A 17,113-nucleotide genomic window follows, 5' to 3' on the forward strand; every position below is an offset into this window, starting at 1 on the left:
CCTATGCTGCTGACTGACCGGCCACAGATTGGAAGTTCCAGCCACCCCTTCCATGGGTTCAAATAATATGCTAGAGCAGATGACAGGACTCAAACATTTTACTTAATAAATTACTGGTTTATTGTAAAAGGATATAACTCAGGAACAGCCAGATGGAAGAGACGCATAGGGCAATGGGGAAAGGGCACGGAGCATTCTTAAGTGCTCCCAGTACCTCCGTGTGTTCACTAGCCCAGAAGATCTCCAGATTCCATCCTTTTTTGTTTTAATGGAGGCTTCATTACATATTCATAATTGATTAGATCATTGGCCATTGGCAGTTGATTCAGTCTTCAGCCCCCTGTCCCCTCTTCCTCAGGGTTGGTGTGGGGTGTTGTGACTGAAATTTCCAACCCTCTAAGGACATGGTTGAGTCCTTTGGTAACCAACCCCCGATTTTAGGTGTCTGTGTCTCTTCATTAACATAACAAAAGACACCTTGATGGCTCTTACTACTGAGGAAATTCCAAGGGTTTTAGGAGCTCTATGCCAGAAATAGAGACAAAGACCAAATAATATATACTTCTTATCACAATATCACAAATACTATCTTGGTTAATTGTACCTTACCAGTCTGTTAGATTCTGTACATGCTTCCCAAGAGTGGGTCTTATGTAAGGAGCTTTCTTGTGCGTTTATTTGGCTCTGTCTGGTATAAAACTGGAAAAAAATTCTGAAAAAAATTTTCTGTGATAAAGCAAAATTTTAAGTTTAGGTATATTAAAGAAGACGTTTCTAAAACTAGTCCTTTGGAGATGTGGATTTCTTCCTCAGGCAAACCTCCCACTGAGAACCAGTCCTGGAATGAATTCTTTTGAGGCAGACTCACTTTTTTTGTTTGTTTAAGTTACTTGACAATAATATTAACCCCACTTCTTCCAGCTTTCTGATGAAACATCTTACACATCTCAGATAATTTAACTTTACTAAGGGGTGACAGATTTGATAGGACTATGTCAATAAGTTTTTAAAACATATTAAGGAAAGTTTGATCCTGTGAAAGGGTTGGAGTTTACCAGTGGCTTCAAAATCACTGATTCAAAAAGCCAAAGAATAATAGGGCATTTCGTGAGCCTGATGCATATGGACCTCAGGTTACATTTAAGTAACAACATCTCAGTAAGAACGGACTAAAATTGTTTAATACCTGTAATAAATAATCATCTATTGACCCAAGAACTCTCCTAATCCTGGTGAGATTCCTAACTCAGTCTTACCCTCTCAGTTTTTCACTGCTCAAAATTTTTGTGAATTTCAAACTCTGATAATTGCTTTTCTTGTTGTTGCCTTAGGCACTCTGTGACAGCACTGGATAGAGTACAGGAAGTGCAACAGAACTAGTATTTATTTAGTTCCTAACTTGCTCTAGGCTTTAGTGTCTGCAATTTCAGAATGGCCTTTGCAAGGTGAATAGAATTCAGCCATTAGGATTTGATAATGTATGAGCAGTATTTGAGAGTAAATAACATTATTTATTTATTAACTTTAAATTGATATTAATGCTTCATGTTACTTGTTTTAAAATAGTTCTCATTATTTCTTAGTAAAGAATTTGTGTTGGCAATTTGGTTATGTCAATCATTTTCAGGCTTCTTGACACAAATTTATTTAAATAAAATGTATTTCATAGTCTTTGTTTGGTGTCCTATAATTTACACCATATTTACACTCCTGTCAAATTTTCCATCTTCACAACACATGTTGGAGTACAGGACAGTGTGGGAGAGGACCAAGTCTGAATATCTATCACCTACCTTAGTAGATTATGAGCAAACTCTTCAAAGCAGAAGGACACATATTTTCTACTTTATCTCCTCAGAACCTGGTTGAATTCTTAGCAGAGAATAGGCTCTCATTAAGAGTCTTATGTATGAATATACAATGAGTCATTTCTATTGCCGTTTTATTTTATAGATGCATATAATCACAAGTGCACATTTTTGTGTATTTTAAAATTCTGCCCCAAGTCTCAATTCTGATTTCTAGAACCACATCTTAAAATGTACTTGTTCTTAGGAGCACCTGGGTGGCTCAGTTGGTTAGGCGTCTGACTTTGGCTCAGGTCATGATCTTGCAGTTCACGAGTTTGAGCCCCACATCCAGCTGTGTGCTGGCAGCTCAGAGCCTGAAGCTGCTTTGGATTCTGTGTCTCCTTCTCTCTCTGACCCTCCCCTGCTCACTCTCTATGTCTCTCTCGAAATAAATCAATAAGCTTTAAAAAAAAAAAAGTGCTTGTTCTCACACAGTAGTAGTGGAATAAAGAGTAGCATCAATACCAGAGTGATTCAGAGTTTTGCCAAATGACTCTTTGCTTTGTAGGAATGGGTGTATAAATAGGGAGGAGGTTCATCTTATTTGTATTGGTCCGGAAAATATGTGGAATAAAGAGGATGGCTGCGAGATTAGGAGGAAATAGAGAAAGGTTGGGGATAGTAGTTATTGTGATATAAAATGAATGGTGGAATCTGGGACCTAAGAGGGTAGAAAGATAGAGATGAGGGGCGCCTGGGTGGCTCAGCCAGTTGAGCGTCCGACTTTGGCTCTGGTCGTGATCTCGGCAGTCTGTGAGTTCGAGCCCTGCATCGGGCTCTGTGCTGACAGCTCAGAGCCTGGAGCCTCCTTCTCATTCTGTGTCTCCCTCTCTCTGCCCCTCCCCCACTCATGCTCTGTCTCTCTCTCTCTGTCAAAAATAACTAAACATTAAAAAAAATTTTTTTAAAGAAAAAGATGAAAGAATGATGTGTTTAAGTTTTTTGATATAATGTGTTATAACAAATGTATTGTTAATGTATTCATTTATTTAATAACTGTTTAAAAACCTAATCTATACCAGATGCTATGCTAATTGTTGATAACATAATGTTCAACCCTGGAGATACTATAATAAGCTAAAGGAGCTTATTCTGTAGGGCGTCCTGGGTAATAGCAAGGTTGGAATTGAGGATGTATGTGTGAGTAGCTATAGTTAGAATGGGGCTGAAGATTCCTGGACCTGAAGAAGTGAATAAATTGGAGAGAAGATCTGTAACAGAGAATAAAGGGGGAGTATTGAATCAGCTGCCCAAAATATGGGGTAAACTTCAGAACAGAAGTTTAGGAGGGTATTATGCTATAGATCCCAGTGATAGAATCTCAGAAATTTAGGGATTTTAGCTTGAGGCATGGGCAGTGATCCAGGGAAAAATAGCAATGCTGTGCAGACTACCAGTCTTATCCTAACCTGAGTCTTGAGGTAACTAAGGTAAAGAAGGTTGAATGGCCCCTTCAGCAGAAAATTGCAGAGTAAATAAAGTTCAGTTAAGCTGAGGAAGGGCACTAATCATTTGATGCACTGAGTAAAGATGGCAGAAAAGGAAATCTTGGCAAGGTAGGAAACAGCGCTAGAGGAAGACATTGTGCTCTGTCCTCCATGAAGTAAGAGATGCTGGATTTTTCCAATCATGTATTTTCACTATTGAGCTACATGAGTGTATCTAGTGGACTCAGTTTTGTTAGTTAATACTGAATTAAATTCTCTGGAAGAAAGAATTTCTTTCTTTAAAAAAAATGTACATCTCTATCAAAATGCCTATCCAGTATGTTTTTAGCATTTCACAAATGCAAATAGAGTTAGAACGGTTGTACAGTTTTGCACCCTAGGTGGTATTTGTAACTGTGTGAAAAAGCATGAGTATTTTAGGTGTAACAAAATCTGCCTTTGACCTTTTGAATATTTTACCACATCCTTGTCCTTTTCAAAATGACTACCCGTTTTTAATTCCAAAAATTTACTGAGGTTGAGGCACATTTTAATATATTCAACCTGTTCTTGTTAGGACAAACTTAAAACATTATGTGTTCTGAACTGCAAGGCACCATAGTGACCAACTAAGACTATAATACCGTGGTATTTTTCTCGAATTTAGGCCATCTCCCAAAACAATTTTAGGAAAACAAGCAGTTCAGTGTGGATGGTATTTTGTTTTCTAGATTTTTCCGCCAAAACAAAGCCATTTTGTGAGAGGGAATAAGTTCAAGTATATGAAAAAATATCTGGTCATTATTTTAAATTAGACACAATTACATTTCAGTTTTGTTAGTAGAACAGACTGGTTTTTAAAGTCGTGTTATAAATTACAGCTGCAGTGAATCTTTGTCATAGATGGCATGGCAGCTTACCGCAGTGATGAGGAGGACATACCGGGACACACTGCTCTGCCTTGAGACTTCATCTTCATTTCTTACCAGGTGTTAGAGATGTCTCTCCAGTTTTTTTCTCTGTTAAATAGTGTTACCATATACCTTTATACATGCATTTGTGTGTGTGTTAGCTAGTAACATAGAAAGCATTTTAAAACTCGAGGAATTAAAAGTACATAATATTATATAAGCCAAAGAAGTAAGTATAAATATAAGAAAGGAAGGAAACCAATTTGTGAGTGCTTAACATGTATAAAGCTTGTATGTTGCATTGTTTAATCTTCAGAACAGTCTTCTGGGGTATGATCTCATTTAAGAAATTAGGAAACTGTGGATAAGTGTTTTAAGTTTTTTTTGTCAAGATCTCACGCTGGTAAATGTCCTAGATGGAATTCAAATCATGATCTAAAACCAAAATATATAGTCTTTGCATTTTATATAGTCTAAAAACCAAAATATATAGTCTTTGCATTTCTCCACACTAACAAACCTTGGTTGTATAAAATGGAACATTTTAAAATGAGATTTCTTGAGCGTCAATTAGGTATACTATCACAAGGTTTTTTGTTTGGCTTCTATTCCTTTCCAGTATTTTTTACAGTACTGGAGATACTCACAAGGAGGAAACGTTTCTTTCCTGTTCTCCAGTTTGCCTACAAACAGAGCCACATTGTTCATTTTCCCCCAAGCCTATTCACTAGTTCCCCTCACCCCTTTATCCACGGTTTTGCTTCCTATACTTTCAAGTTATCTGCAGTCAACCGTGGTTCAGAAGCACATGATTCTCCTTCTTACATATCCTCAGTAGGTCACTAGTAGCTTAACACTGTGTCACAATGCCTACATCATTCAGCTCACTTCATCTCATTATGTAAGCATTTTATCAGCTCACATCATCACAAGAAGAAAGGGGAATACAGTATGGTAAAATATTTTGAGGGAGAGACCACATTCATAGAAGTTTTATTACAGTGTACTGTTATAGTTGTATTTTACTATTATTGTTAATCTCTTACTATGTCTAATTTATAAATTAAATGTTATCATAGCTGTGTGTGTATAGGAAAAAGCATAGTATATATAGGGTTTAGTAGTATCAGTGGTTTCAGGTATTCCCTGGCGGTCTTGAAATGTATCTTCCCCTTGAATAAGGGGGGACTACTATAGTCCAACCAGGTCATGGACAGAGAGATATATTGGAAATTCCTTGCATTCTTGCTTCAGTGTTGCCTACAGGATGAAGTAGAAATAATACAGAATACTAGTATTTATTAGAAATACTAGTGTTTCATTTTATTTCATCATGACGCAGAGTCTTCCTCTACCCTGTGAATCTGGGTGTGGTCCCATGGCTGTTGGGATCACATTAGCAAACATGATTTAGGCAGAAGAATGAAAAGTGCCTGTTAGTTGGAACTTCACTTCTGTGGCTGCTTGGAACATGTATTATATCAGGTATACAAGACTGGACTAGCCTCCTGGAAGCTGAGAGACCACAGGAGGGAGACCATCTCAGCCACCCCAGTCAGGGTTTCATAGACTAAGAAACATGTAGGTAAGACCATTTTAAACCCAGCTAGTCTATAGTGGAGGAAATGCCAACTTAACCCCTGAATTGTGAGAAATAATAAATACTTGTTGGTTTAGATACTAAATTTTGGAGTTATTTGTCATGTGGCAAAGTCTTTCTGATATGACAGACATGTGCTGGACACTTTGCTTGTCACTTTGAGGGGGTTCAGAGATGAGTACGTCTTTGTCATCCTAATATTGGAAAAGATAGCACAGTAAAATAACTAAAATTCACGTTGGAGTTAGGGAGTGATGGAAACTTATTGTTCACATCAACCTCAAAGTCAGTGTAAGGAAAGAAGAATGTTTTTAGAGAATTGTGGAACTCGATTTTAGAGGCATAAGGAGCATTACCCCAATTCTCAAATTCTGTGGATGAGAAAATGGAGTGAGGGTGGTCATGGCAGTGACAGACCCTCATCCAACCAACAGTTTAGGTTTCTGTTGTTGGGTACCATTAGATGGCTGCCTTTGGATCAAAGAAGAAATGTTTCTCTTTTTTCTTATTCTCCAGTCCTTCCTGGGAAACCCCACGCTCTGCCCACCTGAAAAGAACCTGGCCCATTCTATCCACCATGGAATTCAAAAAGAAAGAATGTTGCATGATGGAGGATATCGGGTGAAGGAGCCAGCAGTTCACCACTGCACAGTGCTCATAGATGTGCTAGGTCAGAAACAGAGAGACACTAAGGCCCTGAGGCTGCTCTTCAAGGCAAATCCTCCAGGAACAGGCAGAAATAGTCCCTTGGGACAAATTTTAGACACTTCGCAGATGCCGGGAGGAATGAGTCATGAGGATGTGCAATGGAAAACACATCTGGGTTGCTGAGGCCTTGGACCTTGGGAGACATTAGATTGGGGCCCTGGCATTCCATGGCAGAACCTGGGGTCACTGCCCTGAGCCCTTAGTGCTCTGGGAAAGCTATAGGATTTTACTCCAGAGCAAGCGCACTTGACCCTCGCATTCTGGCTTGGGTGGGTCCCACACACAGCAGGGCCAGAGTGAAGTCCCTGCACGTGGCCTGATTTCTGGGGCAGGTGAACCTACACTGTGACTGAGCGGGGGAATAAAGACGCATCCACAAGCACTGGGGATTTTGTAGTGGCTACTGTGAGTTCACGACCTTATAGAGAGTCTGGGAGGAAGGGTCCTAGGCGCTGAGGTCCCAGGTGTTTTTCATCCCAGGACTTCCCTGCCAGTGTCCTGGATCTCTTAAGATCCCACGACAAGGGGCTTCAGCTGCGCGCCTCCAGCCTGATTCCGGCATTCTCTGCGCCACCATTCGTGCTCAGCGCATCCCGTCCCATCCTCTTCCTGCAAAACCCAAGTACGATTCTTTTCCTCCTAATTCATTTCTTCATTCACTTATTTATTTGTTCATCCTCTTCAAATTCCTTAGCCTAAATTATCCATTTTTAGGTGACCTGCTTCCTGCTTTCCTCAGCAACTTCGTCTCCTGTTAACTCTCTGTCGAACTGGGATGCTTAGAACTTCTGTTTGCTCACCTGGTCTACACTCAGAGCCCTCTCTGCTTGGCCAGCTCCTAGAAGCTGCCAAGTCGTGGAGCTAATCATGTTAAAGATTCAGCATCCCACACAAGCACAGCCTTCCTTCAAGGGGTTATTCATAAGCTTGGATTATTTTTGTCTTTTTCCTGATGAAGTCTCCCAGGAATTAGTGAGGATAGTATCTGCCACTACTTTTCCTCCTGACCACTTGGTGTCTCAGCCTTCTAGCGGTAAGAAGGGACAGGGCCAGTCCCAGGAGAGGGTCGGAGTAAATGGGGGGAATTAGAGGGAGGAGTATGTGAAGGGGAGATTCACTGTCTCCCGGCAATGACTTGGCCACTTTTTCTGTGCTGTTAATGTACAGCTATTCATTTTATTGTTTGGTAATATTGTCATTTTTAAGTCATTTTGACACCAATATGTTTAAAAAACTAAAGCACATATTTAATGAAAAAATGAATACATTTTTGTTTTTCAGTATTGTTGATACTCCATGTTTAACTTAAAATGTTTGTGAACATATAGCATCCATCCACCAATGGCACCAAAGTGATAACATTGATAATATAGATAGCAGACAACACAAATCTGCTTAAGAAACTTCCCCATTTCAGAACTTATTATTTTAGGATGGTGACCAAAGACAATGATTTAACACTTGTATCTACAAAGGTCAATTTGCCTATCACTTTAGTGACACAACTTTTAGGTTAAATAACTCTTCTTCATGAATACTACTTTTGCTCATTATGACTTCATGTTTTCTTGTGTATGTACATAGAATGAATTGATAGCTATCAATGCGTTAGCAAAAGGGCATTTGCTCAGTGATATCACTTTTAGGTCAATATCGTCACTTCCTTGAAATAGAAACCAGTGAATTTTAACATTGATTGCATTTTTTCATCCAATTCATGGAAGAAAAGAAAGCTTTCACAAGTTAATTCTCTCAAAAGTGACATTACTGGGAGACGTATCAGTTGATTCAGGAGTTAAAATGAAGTTAAAATGATTTGTTTTGTGCTGATTATATAAATACAGATTTTGGTAGTTCAGAGCATCATAGTTAAAAAAATGTTCTTAACAAATTAAAGCATTTATGAGGCAGAAATGAATTCATAATGTATCCAAAAAAGTTGAAATGCATTACCAATTTACATGGAAGCAAAAATAATTAAAATAAACAAGTGACATTGTATATAGTAACTGGACTTCAAGTTGTTTCCTAATGACGCCATGTTGCTTAGTGCTGATCTTTGGGAGAACATTTCAGTCTAAATGCTTTCATAGTATAGACCACTGCTAGAAAATTTTGGTTTCTTTTTTTTTTAATCAATTAAAAATCTTTAATAAAAGTATTCAACAGTTAGTGCACAAAAAACCTTAAGCTTTATCAAATTGAATTTTTGAAAAAAAAAGCTTGCAAATAGAGAAGCATTGAAATTTATCCCTACAAAAGCAAGGGATGTACTAAAGAAATGGAACGATGAGAAATTCAAATGATGGATGAATTTTGAAATTCTTTAACTGTGCTTTGGAATATCTCCACTTATGAGAAGAATCTTTGAAGTTGTATTTGTAGCTTAAATTGATATTCTATACTGCACTGGGTTGAGATTTAGAAGGCTTATAATTAAAAAAAAAAAGAAGAAGGCAGCCTTGATTTTTTAGAATCTAAATTTAGTGAAACATTAAAAAAATAAATTTGGGGGGGGTTCTTAACCATAACTTAATGAAATGAATTTATCTGGAAGTAAAAATATTTGAAAAATTTTATAACATTATTTTAGTGCCTCCTTTTACTCTCAAAACTCCTGATGTAGATGATAAATTATATGGTCACTCCACATATAAGGAACTAGAAGATTGCTTGGGTGCCCCCCTAGGGTGATATGAGTGTGTCTTGTAGGCATCAACTGGAGACACTGGAAACAGAAAAGTGAATAAAAACTTTCTTTCTTCCCGTAGGTCACAGTCCAAGGGAAGAAAAAATATTCATAACTTGGTGTTATTTGTTCTATGTTGGAAACATACACAAAGCAAGTAATAGGCTATAATGGCTAGAGTGGTTATTGCAAATACATTGGCAACTTGATTGTAGAGTGGAATGTAGAGCTTTTAGAGTGTTGGCCATCCTGCTGTATATTTCTGAAAGAAGTTGTTCTCTGGTGTCAAAGAAAAATTGCACTGGATAGAGATAAATGTACAAGGAAAACTTGATTCAAGACTATTGCAAGAGGACTAGAGATTGAACTGAACTTTTTTGGGGAAAAAAAAAAGGTTGGGAGGTGCCTGGCTGGCTCAGTCCATGAACATACAACTCTTAATCTTGGGGTTGTGGGTTCAAGCCCCATATTTGGTGTAGAGATTACTTAAAATCTAGGGCACATGGGTGGCTCAGTTAATTAAGTGTCTGACTCTTAATCTCGGCTCAGGTCATGATCTCACAGTTGGTGAGATTGAGCCTCACATCAGTTTCTCCGATGATAGTACAGAGCCTCTTTGGGATTCTCTTTCTCCCTTTTTCTCTGGCCTTTCTGCACTCACACACATCCCTACTTTCTCTCTCAAAATAAATAAATAAACTTTTTTAAAAAATCTAAAAAAAATGGGAGAGTTTTTCACACTGAAGCAATCTAGTAGAGAAGTACTAGATGATGTTGGTTGTGCAGAGATAGATCATGATTAGATCATCTGTGTTTGCTAATTGGCATTTATGTTAGGCTCCCACCCTCGCACTGAAACTGGGAGTTAGGGGCTTTGGCTGTATCTTTCTTGATGATTTCTTTTCCAAGCGATAGCTCTCAGGACCTTGAGAAAGACTTTCCTGAGTTGTAAAAGTGGCAAGAGGCTGGGAGGAGATTTGCATTTCAGAGAGACAGAGAATTTATAATGTCAAGTTTTCAAAAGTACATGGTTTAGGTAAAGGAAATCAGGGTCATAATGAGAAAGGAACTTGTCTAAAGTTCAGTCACACAGGAGAATCTTAAGGCCGTCTTAGTGAGTGGACCTATCACTGTGTATTTGACTCTCAACTTAAAGGAAGGTAAGGAAAACTGACTTTTCTTTTCTAGATTGACTCCTTAACTGCTTTTCCTCGTGGAGCCAGCTTATTCTCACTTGCAGGATAGATCTAATGAGGTTTGTTGGGCCATTTATGTCTGATCACAGGATTTTAAGATTAAGTGTGAATAAATAAATGCTTTTCAGGCGTTTATAGTCATCTTGGGAATAGGCTTTTCCCCTTGGAAAAGCTTCCAGGGTTCCTCTATTAACAGAGATCTTTTTCACACAGTAAAGCCAATGAAAGTGTACTTTTTTGCAAATAGGATTACAATGACAGGATCTAACATCTGCTTTAAAAGAGACAGTGACACACAGTAGCTCCAAACTAAATTTCATCTACCCACTAAATCTTAGCTATGTTGCAGAGGAAGCATGACTAAAACCATAGCCTTAGTTTGTTCCCAAAGCTTGGATGTCCAATAAAGATGCCAAAAATGTTTTAATATTTATCTTTGATATTTGAAAGAAAGCCACATTTACTGATGATATTTTAACATCTTTACTAATTGCCTTCAACATGTTAAAAATGCAACCTTTAACAATTATCTTTCTTTTGGAAGGTATTTTGTGCTTTTGAATAAGGAGTAAAATATACAAGAATGAAATGAGGTGGTGTAATATTCCAGTCACACTTCTTGCTTTTCTTGCTGTGTGATTTTGCTCAAGTTCTTTAACTTCTATGAGTTTCACAACTTTCTATGAGGTTTTCTGAGCTCAAATGTAGTTGATGAATTTCTGTATTCTTAAAAAACAAAGTATTTGAAGATGCTCGTATCAAGCAATTACATTACTATTCATTTGTGAGTGAACCTTTTCCAGAACATCTGAAGAGATGATGATTGTTTCTTGCCTTGGTATTCACTAGCACTAACCCTTGGCTAAAATTTTGGTAGGCAGTATCATAGCTTGAGTAGCCACCAGTGAAGGTATTCGGGTAACTTCAGAAGATTCATGCATGCATGCATGCACGCATGCACGCATGCATTTATTCAGAAATTAGGTATTGAGTGCCTGCTATCTAACCAGCACTGCAGTAGGTGTCAGGAATAGACAATAGCTGACTCTTACTAAGTCCTGCTGGTACCAGGATATGGTTTAAGGACTTTATTTTTTACCCATTTACTCCTCAGTACTTATCATGAGGTAGATATTATTGATATCCCCATTTTGTAGAAAAGAAAATTGAGGGGCACCTGGGTGCCTTAGTGCGTTGAGCTTCTGACTCTTGATTTGGCTTAGGTCATGATCTCACAGTTGATGAGACAGAGCTCTGTTTCAGGCTCTGGCTAACTGCGTGGAGCCTGCTTGGGATTCTTTCTCTCCCCCTGTCTCTGCCTCTCATCTCCTTGTGTGTGCTCATGTGTGCTCTCTCTCTCTTTCTCTTTCTCATTCTCTGTCTCTCTCAAATAAACAGTTTTTTAAAAAGAAAATTGAGATAGAAATTAAATAACTCACTCATGATGACATTGGCTAGCAAAGCCAGGATCTAGGCAGTCTGGCTCTAAATGCTTTTGAGCATCACTCTATAATGTTTCTTCTCAAATAATCATAAGCAAAATAGACATGGTACTTGGCTTTCACTAGTGGTGGAGAAAGAAATTAATCGAATAATCACAATGGATAGATGATTATAAAATAAAATGGGGTGTGTCCAGGACTTGTATTATTATATAGAGAGATCCTAATATATGAAGGAACATAAAGAATATGAGAAATTCGAGGAAGGCCAAAGTGGCTGGGACACAGAGAACTAGGGGAGGAATGTTCTAAAGTATTGCCATAGAGATAAGGCTCTGTGGCATCAGGCCGAAGGAGACCCGTGTTCCAGTTCTGGCCTTGCCACTTCTTGGCTAGTACTTTGGGCTAGGGACTTAACCTCTCTGAGCTGGTTCTTTACTCTAGAAATAGAGATAATAGAATCTGCCTCAAAAAGTTGCTAAAAGCAACAAATGAAATATTTCATGTATAACACTTAGCATAATGCTTGGCACACATGTAGTATCTAAATAATGTTTAGTTATTATAATTATCTTAAATACTAAAAATGGTTACAATTTTAATTCCTTATACTGAATCTAATTCTTTTCCTTAGCCTGAATTGATGCTCTGTAGTTTATACTCTTAATTTCCATAGAGCAAGATGTGAGCTAAACTATTCTGCTTTTTTTTTTACCAGACTGTGGGCTAGAAAAAATATTTTTTTAATGTTTATCTCTGAGAGAGAGAGAGAGAGAGCAAGGGAGGGACAGAGAGAGAGGGAGACACAGAAACCAAAGCAGGCTCCAGGCTCTGAGCTGTCAGTGCAGAGCCCAACGTGGGGCTCAAACCCACGAACTGTGAGATCATGACCTGAGCCGAAGTCACACGCTTAACTGACTAAATCACCCAGATGCTCCTAGAAAAAAAATATTTTAAAAGATAGCGTAAAATAAAAAAATAGGCTAGTTGTCATGAAAACCCTAGCACCATCACCTGCACATATGCACACATGCCCGTGGGTGTGTGTGTGTGGGTGTGTGTGTGTTTACACATGTGCATACACATGTACTCTGGTGCAGATACCCTTCTATATATACTCCAGTATATATAGACCACGCCAGTAAATTTGCCACAGACCAGGTCACCCATATTATTACCTACAGCACAGTTAAGTTGAATCCCCAAATCAGTGGTTTCACTGGTTTAGAGTCACCAAAGCAACCCAAGGAAAACTAGACAAACAAATTTCTAAGTTTAGCTTCAGGGATTGTTCACAGCAGTGACTATCATTCTAAGGAATGCTGTGGGTTAGTGAGTGGATTGCCCACACAGGTGGCACATTTCCTCCATTATACAAGACTAAGGTAGTTAGGGGGATTCATAAAAACTCAGTGGCAATGTAATTCTTTATTTGATTTGTTCTATGTGAATGGAAGAAAGGAAGATTTCTCTTTTGTAATCAGGAAGAAGGTAGCAATTATACTGAATTCGCTTCTCAAAAAGACAAGTCACGGGGCGCCTGGGTGGCTCAGTTGGTTGAGCGTCCAACTTTGGCTCAGGTCATGATCTCACGGTTCGTGGGTTCAAGCCCCGCGTCGGGCTCTGTGCTGACAGCTCAGAGCCTGGAGCCTGCTTCAGATTCTGCGTCTCCCTCTCTCTCTGCCCCCCCCCACTCACGCTCTGTCTCCCTCTGTCTCAAAAATAAATAAACATTAAAAAAAATTAAAAAAAAAAAAGACAAGTTGCCAAGCTTACCCAGTGGCAGAGGTAGTGCAAGCCTATTGGACAACCCTGAACAACAGGCTTTTTTCAGTGGATGGGGAAATCAGACAACTTTCTGTATGAGTTATCATCTTACTGAGTCCTCTGTAATGAATGCCTTAAGAAGAATTGATTGATAGCACAAAGCAAGAACGTGTAGAAGCAGCCAAGTAAGTGGTTGAAGAGGGAGTGAGGAAACAATATTCATAGGAAGCGAGGAGTGCTGGCAAACGGGGCCCCTGGGAAGATGCCATAACAAGATTTGACCCAGAGCTGTGTCATTAAAAATCTTTTTAGGTGACTCCTTGGCAGAAGTTCCTTCGTTTCCTGTTTCCTGCAGGTATCCAAACTGGGCCTTTCAAGAGGCTGATGTCATTTCAATAGTCATGTCATCTAAAGAGCAACCAGGAGCACTATGAAAAACAGTAAAAATAAAACCATGTATTAATTGTCTCTATTTGAGTGTCTGATCTAATTAAGAAGCTTTGCAAGTTCAAGAACTTCACAGTGCTACCAGGAAGATTTGCATGTGGCTGATGACTTTTGTGTACCTTTCTGCTGTCTCCATCATAGGTTCATCATGTATCTGGTCACATCTCCTTACTGTCTCTGTGCTACCAGTCAAGTCATGGGAGAGAACATAGGGCATAGCTCATTTCGTGGCCCCACGTTCATGAGGTTCTTCAGTTAACTACTCTAAATACAGTCAAGATGAAGTTCATGTTTAGAACAACCAACCAGAAACTCAGGGTAGTAATTTTAAGTAGTAAACACTGTGTGGACCTTTGACAATTCCAGTTTAAGTGGACTATCTTTTCTTTTGTTAAAAGGGAAAACTTTCTTCCCATGTGTTTTTGGAAATTGCTGATTATTGTGTTTAGCTATCTAAATTGTCTATAAAGCCAAATCAGTTTTTGCTACAGTTATTATCAGTAGAGTACTAAAATATAGATATATCTGGGTTTTTCAATAGCTAATTGCTTTCTATAACTATTTTAAAAATGAATATGATTTTAATAGAAAATTTTGCTTTTAGTAATATTCGATGTTTCATTGTATTGAAGATAATGGGCATACTTGTTTTTAAAAGGGGCTGTAAGTCTGCTGAAGATTTGAACTTCATTGTTTCTGAAATGTGTACTTACTGATTAATTCAATTTTGAATCAAAGTAATTTATCACTTTTATAAATTAAATGACTTTCTCTTTCCTCCGAAACAATGAAGTTGTTAATCTAATGGTGCTGCAATATAATGATCTCTTTCGAAAGAACACTCTAGGCAGTTTAATTCTGATATGCTGCCAGAACCCAGGAAATTTGATTAATTTACAATATGCATATAAGTGACCTGTAAAATTATGACCAAAAAAGCACTCTAACTTGCCAAACTGATTGGCTTTTCATTATCTGTCCGAAATATCATTTGAATAATTTTGATAATAGTATAAAGAGATCTTTATAGACTCTTATCATGATGCAATTCCTCATGATTTTGTCTGTGATTGTTATAAATGTTACTGACAATGATAGAGACCATTTTGGCAATTGCCATATGTCAGGCATTATTTTTAAAAACTGAGACTGAGTAGTACTGAAGGACATTACTTTGGATTCACACAAACCATGTTTTTCATTATAACTTTAAGGAGTATATCTTTATTACATTACATAGTCACCAAAATATAGCTTATTCATGTCTTTTTCAGGCAAAACCTCATGTAACCTCTGGGAACTCAGTTTCCATGTTTGAAAAATGAAGATGGTAACACCGATTACATAGGAATATTATTATGATAGGGAATTTATGCACAGCACTAAGCAGAGTTTTTGGAAAATTAAATTAGTGAAAAGCAGATCAAATCTACTTAAAAAAAATTAAGTTCAGGGTGCCTGGGTGGCTCAGTCATTTGAGCGTCTAACTTGATTTCGGCTCAGGTCATGATCTCATGTTTCATGGGTTCGAGCCTTGCGTCTGGCTCCACACTGTCAGAATCCCTGCTTGAGATTCTCTCTCCCTTTCTCTCTTTGCTCACACCCCCTCTCTAAATAAATAAATAAATAAATAAATAAATAAATAAATAAGTAAGTAAATAAAGTAAGTAAGTAAGTTCAAAAGCAATTACTTGCGGAAAAAAAGGCATTTGGGCTTGAATTGTTCAAATAATAATACTAATATTCCATTTCAGTTATTTTACATATATGTGGCATTTGGCAAGTTGGCAGTTTTAAAGTTTTAACTTCTAGAATTTATTTGTGTTGAATTATATGCTGAAGACTCATCCTGCTCAGTAGTTTTAAGTTAGTTCATCATACATGTGCTGCCTGGAGAGGTCATTATATATTTTGGGGAATAACTTGTTTGGCTATCTTACATATAGTTAATCATTAAAATACTTGAAATAATTATTAATAAGCTTCTACCTGCTAAGATTGAATACTGAAATTATATTACTATACTTTTCAGTGTGATTTTACTAACATAATTCCATTGAAATTCAAAATTACTGAGATGTAGACAGATATATATGTATATACTTTTTTAGAGGAAAACATTTTCTGGTATTCAGAAAAATAACAGTTGGTGTAAGTTACTTGAGAACTAAGAAGCAAAGGTGACTAATTGGCTCCATATGCAAAGCTCTTATCCCATTGTCTGCTTGTTTATCCTTGGAAGACAGGTATGGGAAGAGAATGAAATTCTATGAGAAAGGAAACAAACAAAAAAAGAGGATAAAATTTTGCATTTATCAGTGAAGAGTTATCAATAAAACTATGAACCATGGTACTTCCAACATGTATGTAGTAAGAATATATGTCTTTTGGTTCTACTGACAGGCTCTCTAATTAGAACAGAATTCCTTTCCTATTCTCTTCCCATACCATTATTTACTTGATAATTATAGATATCTGAAAATCAGAGGCCCTCAATACAAAATCCTAAACATGAGAAATTACATTATGGCATATTACACAAATTACCTTATTATGTTTTGCACTTTTGATTTCCACTTTATAATTTTTGACTTCCATGAAGATTTCAGAGTTTTATAAATTGAAATACCTACTATATATGAGCAAAACTGGGACTGCCATCAAGCAAATAGAAGCAATTACACTAATCAGTCACAATTTTTCTTTTTTTTTTTTTTTTTTTTTTTTTTTTTTTTAATTTTTTTTTTTTCAACGTTTATTTATTTTTGGGACAGAGAGAGAGCATGAACGGGGGAGGGGCAGAGAGAGAGGGAGACACAGAATCAGAAGCAGGCTCCAGGCTCTGAGCCATCAGCCCAGAGCCTGACGCGGGGCTCGAACTCACGGACCGTGAGATCGTGACCTGGCTGAAGTCGGACGCTTAACCGACTGCGCCACCCAGGCGCCCCTACAATTTTTCTTAATAACGTGCTCTTTTTCTTTTCATTCTCTTGTTGGAATATGCTGGTTTTGGTCTTTAATCATGTATAAATAGAATTAGTGTGAGAAGAAAATTTTCTCATATTTTAAAATAAGT

The sequence above is a fragment of the Lynx rufus genome, unplaced genomic scaffold (assembly GCF_022079265.1).
Source record: "Lynx rufus isolate CCGP_SWC_20201006 ecotype Redwood Valley unplaced genomic scaffold, mLynRuf1.p SCAF_1, whole genome shotgun sequence".
Taxonomy (NCBI): domain Eukaryota; kingdom Metazoa; phylum Chordata; class Mammalia; order Carnivora; family Felidae; genus Lynx; species Lynx rufus.